General features: G+C 38.2%; 1 long non-coding RNA gene across 2 annotated transcripts; it reads left to right on the top strand.

Annotated features, from left to right (window-relative positions):
• The first annotated feature begins 678 nt into the window (after positions 1-678).
• LOC120463367 (uncharacterized) lies at positions 679-12,555 on the top strand. Of its 2 annotated transcripts, none has more exons than XR_016148237.1 (3): positions 679-786; positions 2,706-2,808; positions 11,816-12,555. It is a non-coding gene; the product is annotated as an uncharacterized LOC120463367 (long non-coding RNA). The 2 variants fall into 2 exon arrangements; XR_005618499.2 differs by lacking the exon at positions 679-786 and adding an exon at positions 901-1,069.
• The last annotated feature ends 1,901 nt before the right edge of the window (positions 12,556-14,456 follow it).

Raw genomic sequence — 14,456 nt, 5'->3', positions numbered from 1 at the left:
CGTTATTTCTGTAATGCACTGCGTTTGCTCTTCCCCGTGTCATGTTTTAAAAAGAAATTAATACTTTTAATCATCAAGGATGCATTAAATGGATCAATAAGTGACAGCAATTAATAAATGCTGCTCTTTTGAACTGTCCATTCATCAAAGATTCCTGAAAATTTACTTTCATCATAGTTTTCACACACCTGAAGCACAGCTGTTTTCAACACTGATAATAATCATCAATGTTTCTTGATCATCAGATCCTCATATTAGAGTGATTTGTGAAGGATCATGTGACACTAAAGACTGGAATAGCCTAATGATGATAAATTCAGCTTTGATCACAATCAAATAAATGCGAGAGACCATCAAAACATTAAAAATATCGTATATACCCCAAACATTTAAATGTTGTTTGTCTTTTTAGTTTAACTTAATAACTGTGGTTCCTAATGACATCGTCTTCCAGGAAGTGATGTCATTTTGGAGGGAAAAACACAGCTCAAGTATCACCACCATAGATATTATTCATTCTGTGATGTTTATGCTTATTAGTTGTTTAAGCACTGAAAAGATGAACAGCGGAAAACATGTAAGTTAACTTTTGATCTGTTAATGACTGATGCGTTAGCGAGTGACTGTTTTTGTTATAATTAATAAAGTGTCTAAATTTCTAATATCTCTTGTAATGCAGGGAGTTTCAGAGGGACGGGGAACAACAAAAGCATTTATTTAAACAAGAATAAATCCAAGCAAAATAGACAAAAACAAGGACAACACCAGATACTGAACAAGGAACAGGTGAGGATAATCAATCACCACGGCAACAAACAAGAGCAACTAGAACACAAAACCATGCAGGAAACGTAAAACACAAGGACCTTCTTTTCATAGGAATGCACTCTTGCAGCACATCCATTTTTATTTTAAAGTACAAGAGTTCAGAAGCTTTTGCACGTTCTGTCAGTGAACCAAAACTTTGAGGAGACGGATTATGTCTCGGATGTACATAGATAGACTTCAGGCTATTCAGGGAGTCACATCCGATTTGTCCGAGGAGAATCACTTGAACGCACATCACCTGGTAATTATGACTTCTGAACCTGCATCTGTAGGCAGTGTATAACTGAAGAGGTCATGTGTGCCCTTTTAATGAGCGCTGGAGCTCAAACGAGAGGCCGGACCGCATGAAGCATTCAGCAGCTGGAGGTCAGAGAGCTAATCTCCTAAACAAAGATGCTAATCCTCGCTTCTGTCCTGGACTTCCCTCGACCGCTATCGCCCGCGCTCAAATTAGCATGTGGTTGAAGAACTGGGAACACGCGTCAGTCACATTCCGCCAGGCTTTCTGATCTCACTAATCATAGCAGGAGCGAGATATTAGAGAGCGCTGATTGCTACGCTAGCAGCTAAATACGCTGAAATGCTTAATGAATGATTAAACTAAACTACCACCGGAGAACTTCTGTTATAAAATGGATAGTCCTGTTGGTGGAGCTTGTTACTTCACTATGATAAAAAACAAAACAATAAGCCACAAAACGTTGTGCATACGCCTTATTCACGGCAGCGCCATCTTTGATTTTGATTGAGAATGAAAGCGAGGCTGTGAGGGATAGACTTGCATCTCTTCAATGGGCTGTGCTGTTATTTAATGTGTTTTTGGATTGTTCTGCTCATGTAACACTGGAAAAATATCTTTCCAAGAAATGTCAGTTGACAAAAAAACTCCCGACAATGGGGAGTTTAGGAAAATTGTAAGTAATCTAGCCGCTTTATTCAACTTTTTTTTACAGCGGATGCCATTGGAAACACGGTAAGTCTATCCCTCACAGCCTCACTTTCATACCTGTCATGGCGCTGCTCTGAATAAGGTCTATTACAGTGATTTCTTCACCAATACGTAATGCTTTTGTTTTATAAAAGCTCTACGAGAGGCAGTTTGTGATAAACTACATCCCTTATCTGTGGTAAAACCACTCCAACTTTATTGCTTCGTGACATTCAGTGCACCAGAAGTTGGTTCATCCTCTGAAATCGGATTTTACCATCTAATAAAGCCGTGCGGTGTGGTGTCGTGTTGAAACGGCCGCCGTAAACAGCTCGAGTGTGTGAATCTCTCTTCTACGTGCCAGAAGCTTTGAAGGTGCTGTATTATTCCCAAACTCACCAACCTTCTGCACTGGCATTGATGGAAGATCCTTTAACATCCATGGAACCTTTCAAAAGAGTTCTTTATACTAAGAATAAATGGTTCTTTCACTGAAAGCTTTTTTGGGGAACCAAAAATGGTTGTTCTTTGTCATCGTTGCGATAAACCCCTTTTGGGACCTTTATTTTAGCAAGTTAGCAACTGATACTAAAATGAAACCAGACAGATTTATAGTGTTAGCGTGTAACACATCTCGACTTGCATCTCTCGCTCGCTCCTCGGCTGTCCGGCCTTCACCTCAGAGTCCCGGCCGCTCAGCTGTTCCCGTTCCCGGTAAAAATAGCCGTCAGCTGCAGGTCCTGGTCGACGGCGCGGGTCAGGAGACGTCAGAAACCCAAACTCGCATGACGTCATTACAGAGAGAAACTCGTTCGTATTTCCATGTTCTACGTTTACCAATATTTAAAATGATCTGAATGTCTCTTGAATTTTCAGCCTTATGTAAAAACCATAATGTAATCTGGCTTGTATTTTCTTTTCTTTTGCTTTTTTTCTTGTTTATTTTTAGGATGAGGCTGTCCAAGATCTAGACTTCTGAGCTTCGACTAAGTGATGAATTTGGGCCAAATACTGTTTGATTGGACACACAAAACTTCAACAAAAAAGATAAGGTAAGCGTTTTCTTTCATTAAAAAAAATTGATGGTTATGTTTAAACTGTGTCCATTTATTTAGTTAGTTGAACTTATTTATCAATTATAGTTAGTTAGTACTTAGATATTTAACAATTGTTTTGTTTTGTTTTGGGTTTTTTTTTCCTCCCTGTGATCCAATTTGGTAGTTAATAATGATATATTTTTTGAAAGTCTCTCATACTCACCAATGATGCATTGATTTGCAAAATACAGTAAAAACAGTGAAATATACTGATGTAAATCAGCACGTTTCTATGTGAATATATTTATTCCTGTGATCAAAGCTGAATTTTCAGTCTTCAGTCACATGATCCTTCATGGATTAGAATTCGCTCTAATATGATGATCTGATGTTTAAGAAACATTTATGACAATTAGGGGCCAAACACTGAAGGTGAAAAAGGCTCCTATTGTCTCCGTTAATTTTCTACTACGTTTTCTTCTTCTGGCCATAGAACCGCTTGCGATAAAATGGTGAAATTTGGCAAGCAGGTAGAGGACAGTCTGAACATCAAACACAACAAATTTGGTGTCTCTAACTCAACTATAGCGCCACCAACTGTCCAAAGTTGAGCTTACATTTATGCATTTAAGTCGTCAAATGTTCCCGCCATATTGAATTTTCCAAAACTACTTTTCTGAACTAGACTGTTCATCTGATCAAATTGTCTCTGATCATCTTCAAATCATTCTGACAAAAAGCTATTAAAAGTTTTTTTTTTTTAAAACCCCAACGTTCTCGAATAACGCACGAAGAACACGCCAAATTGGATGCGAGGCTATATCTCCGCAACACTTTCACATATTAAGATGAATTTTGGTACATGTCAGCACAAGCATGACCTGAGGTTACATGCAGAGTTTCAGCACAGCACCACCTACTGGTCAGGAGATATAAAAAATGCATTTGTTTGAATGGGTTGGCCAAAAATCATAACTGATCTCTTTTAATTCCTTGCAGCATATCGAGCTGAATGTTACCTAATGATCCCATATCGGCCTTTTTAAAAGCTTTTTGATAGACCAAACGTTTCTTGAACAATGCATCAACACATTTGACGGCGCCAAGCTGATTCTGAGGCCGTAACTCTACAACGCTTTGCCGTATCGACACCAAACTTTGTATGTGTCATTTTCTCCTCACACTGATAACACAACACCAATTTGGCAACGGCGCCACCTATTGGTCAAAAGTGATAAGCAATTTAGTCATTACTCTTGATTGTATTTGAGATTTTTCAGCCATTTTGACCAAAATAATCAAAAAATCACTCATTTCTTCAGTTGGTCTGATGCTTCAATAACTCATCATGCCTTTTTTTTGTGCTTGGCCCCTTAATGGCTCCTTGCTTTATATTTATATCATCATATAAGAACGTTTTAAAATCCTCATTTTGCCTTATTGGTGTAAAACTGTTGGCAGACAATCAAAAGCTGAACATCTCACAACTTGACTCTCACAAAGGAGCTATTTTTATAAGTGCACGGCTGATGTTCTCTATTACGAGCAGTAATGCCTCTTTGGCTAAAGGGCAACAACGGATAGAGATCTTTTATAGATCCCACATGGGAACAGTAAGGATTCTCAGAAGACACACACTCTTTAGGTGGAAAATGACGTTTCTGCCGTTCTAACGCTAAACATGTGAATGATTTCGGGACTGTGTCGCCTCCAGCTGAAAGCCCACAACATGCCCAGGACTCCACACGAGAACATACGCCTGTCGCACAGCTTTCTCGCTGAGATCAGCAGAGTTAAACGAGGCCAAATATGAGCTGCGTCTTTAAAAGGAACAGTATGTCAGTTCATGAAGCCAACAAACAATCAATCCGTACTGTACTGACATGTTCCATCCAAGTGGAAATCTTGCTATCGTCGCTTTTGTCTACGACTAAACTAGAGAAGTATGTCATCATAGTAAACACAATAAACCACGTTTAAAGCTTGGAAACCAGTTTTGGATGACGACTCCGGCAAACACGAGCTATATTTGTGCCGTTTGGCTGTTGAATAATGGATGACATATGAGGATGCTGGAGCCGACGGAGAACAACCGGGAGATAATTGACCACTTTCGCGGTTGCGAAACATGATAACGTTTCAGTGGAAACAGGATCTTGATCATGGCGATCAGGAATTTGCTTTTGGCACGACGCATCAAGGGTTTTATGAGTAAATCATTCACAAAGTGTTTCCTTAATGCAATTTATAATGGGACGATGGCGCTTGTATGTAAAAATTTCGAGATCATTCGATCGTATTAATGTCACACAGATTCTGGTCAAGTTTTAAATTGTAAAAACAATCCTACAATGATCACTTCTAACCTTTTACAAGTGAGTCTATAAAGTCAGATCTAAAATTACTGTAAAAAGTCATTTGAACTTAAATTACATTAAACTGACTTTAAATAATGAGTTAAATCTTGTTTAATTTAAAGTCGAAAAATTTAAAGCAATTTAAAAGCATTACTTAAATTGTTTTGTTTTTTTGAGACAAAATACTTGTTAAAGTTAAATGTTTTTTATGTTGAGTATCATACTTTTTGAGTGGCTCATATAGTGAGAATATGAAGGAAAATACAGCACAATTTTTTTCAGAGGCCCGCAAACTGAGCAAAAATATGAAATTTGGTGCTGATATTTATATGAACAAATAAACCTTTCTCAAAAGCATGATTATCATATTTGAGACTCGTCATTTTTCTAATAACTGATGTCTGGATAATCAAGTAAACCTGAAAATATTACTAACAACATCAACGTTATTCTTACGTTTCCTTGATAAAAATCCAGATTTGACAGAAAGACACGTGAAGCTCGACGTTTGCACAGACTTTCACTTGATGAAAGAGTCTAAGATCAATCAGACGACAGACGGACTGGACGAGATTATGAGTGACTTGATCATTTTAGGCCTCAAAAATGTGTGATGCTTCATAGGGTTATGGATAAATGTTGATTCAAATCTCCAACCTAATCAAACAACCAACCGTATAAAGAACCATAATAGAGATGCATGTGTTACAAACAGCACTAATGAATGTGGAGAACGTCTTTTAAATGCATGTGCGTATATAGCTTTATTTACTTTGATTGTTTTTCGAACATGTGAAGACAGTCTGTTGCCGGTATTCCCTAATCTCTCTGCATTTCTGCTCCCGGAAGTGTTCTGTTCCCAGCATGCTGGATATAAACACACACTTCCCACCGTTTTAGTCCAGTTGCTCCTAATTTCTCCCAGAGCTTGGTGTTTGGTGTTTACAGTCGAGAATAATAAAGGCATTGGCTTTAAATCGGCTGATCTCAACTAACCCGTCTCCGTACCGGCGTGATGACTCCGACTTCCAACCCGGATGAACTGGATAAATATCCTGATCCAATCTGACTTGCTGTCTGGATCATAAACACACACTGTTCGCTTGTTGGCCAGAGGAGAACAGAGGAGTTTGCACACGTTTTATTCTTCATTCTGTCCCTGATGGAGTTTGGGTTCATTGCCAATGTCGCCTTGGCTTTTGGCGTGCTTAGTTGGGGACATTTAATATTCAACAATATTATTGATCTGCCTTACTTCAGGTGGTAGAGGCTTCAGGCTGTATAATTAAAGGGTTAGTTCACCCAAAAATGAAAATTCTGTCAGTATTTACTCACCCTCATGTTGTTCCAACCCCGTAAGACCTTCGTTCATCTTCGCAACACAAATGAAGATATTTAAGATATTAAGATCGCTCCTGCATACTAGTCCATAGGCTTCTTGAGGGAATGACTCGAAAAGTCATTAAAGACATCGTTAAAATAGTCCAAGTGACTACAGGGGCTCAATCTAAGGTTCATCAAACGACGAGAACACTTTTGTGCGTAAAAAAACAACAAAAATAACGACTTTATTTCAACTATTGGTTTATTTCTCCCTCTGCGCGAGTCAGGTTACTAGTTTAATATCGTAAGCTTCTGTTATTGTACGTCACACGCATCACACACACATGACCAGCGTCGGCCAATAGTGAGCCTTCGTGTGACGTAGCTTTACGCAATCACACTACGCTAACTGACTACAGGCTCATGGAGAAGGAAGTGAATAGTTGAAATAAAGTCGTTATTTTTGTTTGTTTTTGCGCACAAAAAGTGTTCTCGTCGTTTGATAAAGTTAAGAGTGAGCCCCTGTAGTCACTTGAACTATTTTAACGATGTCTTTAATGACTTTTCGAGTCATTCCCTCAAGAAGCCTATGGAGCGATCTTAATATCTTAAATATCTTAATTTGTGTCCCGAAGATGAACGAAGGTCTTATGGGGTTGAACAACATGAGGGCGAGTAAATACTGATAGAATTTTCATTTTTGGGTGAACTAACCCTTTACTTGGTCAACATTTGTTCATTGATTTGACATTTTAAAGGAACATTTTCCTACACGTTTCTCTGGCGGTAACACAATTGATCGTTCGGCCAAAAATGAGTGTCCCACTCCTTCCCATAACCACTAGTTTTACACAACTCAACCAGGCCCCGCCCCTTTATTCTGCGTATGAATTATTATAATGAGGAATATTGTGACGTGTTCGTTCCCGGAAGAAACTCAAGACTACAATGGAGGCGTTTCAGGAGTTCAGAAACCCTGACGCTGATATAGAGGAGAACTCAACATCACACACTCTTCAGATTCCCAGTTTGGCGGGAGAGAGTGGAAGTGGGTCGGTCTTCACTTCTCAGTAGACGTGTGAAATGTCTCCGAGTCGTTGTAAGTGAAGTGTGAGCGCCGACAGAGGAGTGTGAACTCTCTCCTAGGGTGGATCTTCTTCTCCATGAAAGATGGGAAACCTTCCTGAACTTGACCGCCACTTCATTGCTTCAATGAGGGTGCCGTAAACCCCCATCAGCCCAAATAGATGCCACACAACGAAGAGCTTGAACTGTAGAGGAGACACAGGGTGTAAGTGACTTTGTCTGAGGAGAAAAATCTTTTTGGATTTGGAAGTGACACTCCAGCAATGGGCGATTCAAGACGACCAACATGGACTAATCTCACACTGTTCTTGTTTTCTCCAGTGTAGTGAACATCTGACTTCTCAGAGCTGCTGTTCGGGAGCTCATCTATGAATCACGGTTAACAAGCATGATAAAGACCTTAATGTAACAAGCAAACTCAAAGAAAACCACCACACTCGTTCTTCTTAATAAGGCATTATGAATTCCCAAACCTCGTTAAAATGCCTCCAATCTTTACTGTGCATCGTAGACGGCGGTGAGGATAAATCAAAAGCAAATGGAGACTTGGCTTGAGAAAAAGAGATTCACCATGAGATTCACAGTAAAAGGTCAGAGATCTCATTAGTCATTATCATTTCCCTGACCGTGACTCCTGTTTGCCCTTTTTTTACGTATTTTTAGGGGAAAAATCAAGTACAAAGTTGACGCTTCAATGACGTCGCGTCTCTCCAGCCATGAAAGAGAAACCTACATTTATATACTCGTTAAAATACTCTTTTAAAGTCCCCGTGAACCGGAAGTTGCAAACGACTTTTCTCCAGTGTTGTGACGTATTTTCGAGAGAAACGGAATACTAAATGAGGCAAAATAGTGGGCGTGGCTTTTTTTCCACAACTAGCACCTGATTGGATCTAGAAAAATGGGTGTTTCATTCTGAAATGGAGGATGACGCTGTCAATCAATGCTCGCTCGGCGCTCGCAAACACACAGCAGCTGTCAGTTGGAGGGGTGTGGTTATGGATGTTAAGGAGACACCCAAACCGTAACGCCGCCTTCACACTGGCAGTTGAAATCAGCTCCGTAATACGCAATACGTTCCCAACGGACGTCGTACTACACAGTGAAAAGCGTCGGACGCGGGTAGAACAAAAATGGCGGAGAGATTAAAGTTTGATTCTGTCAGTTCTGTATGATCTCTCTGATGAGGGTTATGCTGCGTGAGGAAAGTTGCTGAGGACGTTGACATGTCAGGTCGGCTAAAAAATGTGATATAGTGGTCAATAGTTCAATGTCTACCTTCAATTTAATTGTATTAACTGCCCTTATAAACGTTAGAAAGTCATGAAAATAAAAAATGACATCACAACTTATCGTTATAAAATCAATATTTATTTTATTAAAAGTTAATAATTCAGGTTTGTTTATCAGTACCATAGCAACGGTCAACTTCCGCTGGAATTGTCGGAGAGGAACCGTCCGTAGCTTTTCGCAAGAGTTCAAATTTTTGAACGCATCCGGATGACCAACGGACACGATTTTCTTCGCACCGCACTCGGTCGGACCCGTTTCGGACCCATTCGCATGCGGTCTGCGAATCTCCATAGGAAATGAATGACTTCCGGTCGTTTCGCAGCCGCATCGGAGCTGATTTCAACTGCCAGTGTGAAGGCGGCGTAATGGGTCCGAAACGGGTCCGACCGAGTGCGATGCGAAGAAAATCGTGTCCGTTGGTCATATGGATGCGTTCAAAAATTTGAACTCGTCCGAAAAGCTACGGACGGTTCCAGCGGAAGTTGTCCGTTGCTATGGTACTGATAAAAAGAGCCAGACGGGATTTAATCTTAGTCGGCTGAGGAATGAAGTTTGGTTTGAAGACGTAAATATTAAAACCAGGTGTAAATGATGTCTGTACGATATTGTGGAGCTGAGATATGGCTTATTCATGTTCAGGTGGTTGCTAGGGGGTTGTTAGGGTGTCCTGCGTAGTTGCTATGGTGTTGCTAGGTGGTTGCTAGGGTATTCTGGGTGGTTGCTAGGCAGTTGCTAGGGTGTTATGGATGGTTTCTAGTGTGTTGATAAGCAACAACTCACAGCAACTCACTGTTTCGGAAGCTTTTGAATATGAGCCATTTACGCTTTATCTCACATTCAATATTCATCAAAATTCCTAAAAACAGTGAAATGCAAACTCACAGTAGTAAAGAGCAACTATTATGGCATTTAAAATATTGTTTAGGAACAGTTTTACATGCATGCAATGACAGAAAACTCTTTTGTTGTCTTATAATATGCATTTATTTTTACCGGATCCCAAAAATCTTTACAGGCGAGAATTTTTATATTGTATTAAATTATACTATTGTACTAAAAACATACTTAAGTACATTTTTAATACATTTAATAGTACATATTTTTCACCTGGGTAGGCTTATTAATGTCACCTTTTCTGCTTTTATTTCCCAAAAATATAACATTTTGTTGTTGTGTTGTTGTTTATAAAAAGCCCTTTTTAGGGAGTAACGCGTTATTGTAACACATTGTTCCCCATGACTGATAAGAGGTGATGGTGTTTGGCGAACTTGTTTGTTAAAAAACAAACATTGTTGGTCCAGGAATTACCCACTTCACTTTTATGAAACAATCTGTATATTAAAAAGCACTATCTAGATAAAGGTGACCTCACAAATCGGTTTGACGAGTGCAGTTTTCTGTGTTTAAAGTGCATTTGGTCGACTTTAAAGCTTCGCTAGCATAAAGATAAGCTGAAACTCATGAAAGAGAAGCCTACATTTACATTTACATGGATTCGTTTGGCAGGCGCTTCATCCGAAGTGACTTACAGTGCCTTTATTAGTGTGCATTTTCCCTGGGAAATGAACCTTTGACATTGGCGTTGCGAACGTCACGCTCCACCACTTGACCTGCAGAAACATCTGAGCAATAAACAATATCAGCAATAAACATCTGAGCAATAAAGCGTTCCCTCAGTCTCCGTCGGGAGATGATGTCCATGAGACGTGGCTCTCTGCATCAATACTCTTCACTTTTATGTCGCGGATGTGTTTCCAAAGCTCTTCTTTCTTCTGGAGCGTGAGATCGTGGAAGAACATGAAAGGAAGGTCAGCGAGTCTCTTTTCATGCTAATAATACGGGATTGGGAGATATTCTGTGATTATTTGAGCTGCCTGTTCCTCTGTCTGCCATCGGTGAAGTAATTGCAGGACATTGATGGACGACGAATGATGGGGAGAACATCTCTCAGTGTTTGTGTCTTGAGTTCTCGGATATCTAAAGGGTTTTTTCCATCGTCTCAATCCCAATGCCCTGATGCGTGTTCACTCTCGGCCTTTACGAGAGCGGGTTTCATGCTTTGGTGTTGTAATGGTTTGCAGATGAGGAGAGGAGAGATCATGTCATGAGAACACACACATGTTCTGGGTCTTCAAGCACTTTCTTGTTCCTTAAACTTTCCGATCTGACCGGCACTGAACTTCTGACCGAACTGCCATCCATTAGTGAATGTGGAATTTCAAGATTTAAAAAATATTTTAAAATATGTATTTTATTTTTAAATATTAAAACAGAAATATTAAATATTATATTTAAATAATTATTAAATATAAATTGTAAAATATATATATATAGCTTTTAAAGGAGGTCAGAGTTACATTTTTGTATATTTTTTAAATATGAAGTATAATAGTTTTTAAACATGCATTTTTACATTTTCATATAAGAAATATTTTTTTTAAATATCTTTATCATTATTTTTATTATTATTTTAAAAAAGGAGTTTTGAGTTAGACATATATTTTAAATATTAAATTTAAAATATTTTTTAGATTTTTATTTATTATTATTATTATTATTTTGTTTATTTTTTTAGTCAGATTTTTTTTAGTTGGAGATATTAAAGATTTTAAATATATTAAAAGACATTTAAATATAATATCAATACTTCAAATATATTTTTATAAGAAATATTTTTTAAATGCATTTAAAAAAAAAAAAAAAAGGAGGTTTGAGTTGGTCATTTTTAAAGAGCCTTTTTCTAATTTATTTAGTTTAAATAGTATATATATATATATATATATATATATATATATATCCTTTCCAAAAAGAGAAATGTTAAATATCTGTCTGCAGAAAGTGTGTTTTGTAATGTCCAGTTTGAGATTGAGTCTCCTGATTGTTCACTAGATGTGTTGTGTCGTATAAGTGAGTTTAATGAGCAGCTCGGAAGCTTTTAACTGTATTCCTCTTGACTTTTACAGGGCGCTGAGAGCTGATTGGCCGATGACAGGTATATTACCGGCTGGATCTTCAGGGAAAGCTGTATGTTCGCCGGCTGGCTCTTGCGGGATTTTCTGGGAATTCCTGGAAAAAGATACTGATGGCATTTAAATCCACATCTCTATAAAACCAGTGCAAGATCCGCTTCCCAGAGCTTCCAGGACGAACGTTTGACCAGTTTCTCTGGGAAAGAAGGAAAACCCATCAGTGACAATATCCAGACCTTCAGAAAACATGAAAACATGTTCCTAAAGCACAAACACATCTGTGATGGATCTCTCTCTCTCTCTCTCTCTCTCTCTCTCTCTCTCTCTCTCTCTCTCTCTCTCTCTCTCTCTCTCTCTCTTGACCCAGTAATTTATGTATTTACTTATTTATGTTGTGATTTGTTTGTTTAAGTCTTTTGTTTGTTTGTTTTATTAGTCAATTGTTTGTTTAATCAGTCATTATTTGTTTATTTATTCAGTCAGCCAGTCATTTGTTTATTTAGTTATTTGTTTGTTTGTTTTAATCACGTGTTTGTTATTTGTTTGTTTGTTTATTCAGTAATTTATTTTAGTAAGTCATTCATTTATTCATTCATTCATTCATTTAAGTTTTTTTGTTTATTTAGCCATTTATTTATTATTTAGTAAGTCATTTATTTTTGTTGTCATTTATTTAGATATGTAATATGTATTTACTTCTGTCTTCAGTCTTTTGTTCCTTTAGTCAGTCATTTATTGTTGTAAATGATTTATTTATATTTATCATTTAGTCTGTCATTTAATTTAGTTGTCATTCATTCATTTATTCGTTTATGTTTAGAAATTTAGTCGTTTATTTGTTTGTTTGTTCATTTAATCAGTCATTTATGTGTTTACTTGGTCAGTAATGTTCGATCAATGTTCGACTTAAATTACATCAAACTGACTTTGATAAGTTGAAGTTCGAATAACTACATTATAAAATGTGGAAATTGCTTAACTTGATTTGATGAGTTAAAGCTGTCAAATCATATGTTGTCATGACTTACGTCATTTTCACATGCATTTATTTATTTGTTTATTTACTTTCTTTCATTTTTCATTCATTCAATTGTGTTTTAGGGTCTGCCGGAAACTCGCCGGACTCGACAATGAAATGAATATAGAGTATTAATGGAGATCAGCAGCCAGCAGGTATGATCTTTATCTTCATTTCTTTCTGGAAATGTTATAATCATCATCCACACAAAAGTCCATCTAAATATAAATCAAGGTTATAAGTGTTTATTTTTATTTATTTATTTATTTTTTCCAGAAAGCTGATCCTCTCTCTCTCTCTCTCTCTCTCTCTCTCGCTCTCTCTTCAGTGCTGTGATTTATTGAGCACACAGACACGATCCGATGTTTCAAACCACTAATTGAGAATGTTAGAACAAGATGAACATAAAATAAATCACAGTCTTTTCTGCTAAACACCTCGAGGCTGAAGCTAACACACAAGTTGTGCATGAGAAGCATCGAAGAAAGCTTTTTCCCACGTTTGTGAATGAATTAGTTTTTTAAAAACACTCTGTCTGATCCATTTCTTAGCTATTCACCTCCTCGTTGTTCAGTAAAGCATACCACTCATAAGCATAAGCTTAATCGCTTTCCTTATTGCCAGTGTGTGAACAGCTTGTAGCGAAACTTAAAATCACGAGACCTTCCCCAACCTTTTTCCTAGATTGAAAGCCTGATGTTTATATGAAGGACTCGGGTGTCGTTTTTCCCGGGAAAATGAAAAGCATGTGTCGTTTACGCTCCCGAGAGTCTCTCTTGCGTTCAGTGACACATGAAACTAATGCTTATACAATGTTCAGCATTAGAGAATGTGTCGTGCAAACAAAACAGATTCATTCAAAATGTATGTAGTTTATAGTCTCAAATATACTTTATAATCACACTATCATATTATAAAGAGCTCATCTGTGGATGATGAATCTCAAATATCCACATCACTGAGATCAGATGCTTTCCGAACTGCGGTTTCTGTCATTTTTGTTGTGTGTTTATTGTGTTATTGAGAGGAAAGCGCATCACATATTCATGTATTAATGTAACCGTCGCTCTCAGCAGTGGACGGCGTCCGGATGTTTGCAAGTCAAAAACAATATAGATCTTTGTCTGGGTCTAGAATCACGCTGCAGTTCACTCAACGGCCACCGGTGTCGCTAACAACAAGGGTTTCTCCATTCTCCTCTTTAATACTCGGATGTGCTAGCCTGACGAGCCGGACTCACGTTAAGATGTTGGGTCCACACCATTGGCAGGGCTCAATCCGAGGGGCGGGAAACACGGTTGTCTTTCAAATTCCCTTTGCACGCAATAGGCTAGCTAAGGCAACGTAGTCATACCGACTGACTTCAGTGTCGTTTTTTGTTCTTTTCTCAATGAAAAGCTTAACCAAGTCTTCCAATGTTGCCAAAGCCGATTTGAAAGACCGCTGTTCGCCGGCAGCTTCTTTGTTTTCAAGTAGTAATTAAGTAGTTTTCAAGTAGGGAATCCACACGAAACCGTCGCAACTCGGCCGTTGCTATGTTAAGCCCGCCCACCGACTCTATAGACGATGTGATTGGCCTAGAGTTTGGTTTTTCCAGCTCGCAAGCCAACGAAGAGT

This window comes from Pimephales promelas, chromosome 20 (genome assembly GCF_988280905.1).
Source record: "Pimephales promelas chromosome 20, fPimPro1.hap1.1, whole genome shotgun sequence".
NCBI lineage: Eukaryota > Metazoa > Chordata > Actinopteri > Cypriniformes > Leuciscidae > Pimephales > Pimephales promelas.
This window is presented reverse-complemented; position numbering and strand designations above follow the sequence as displayed.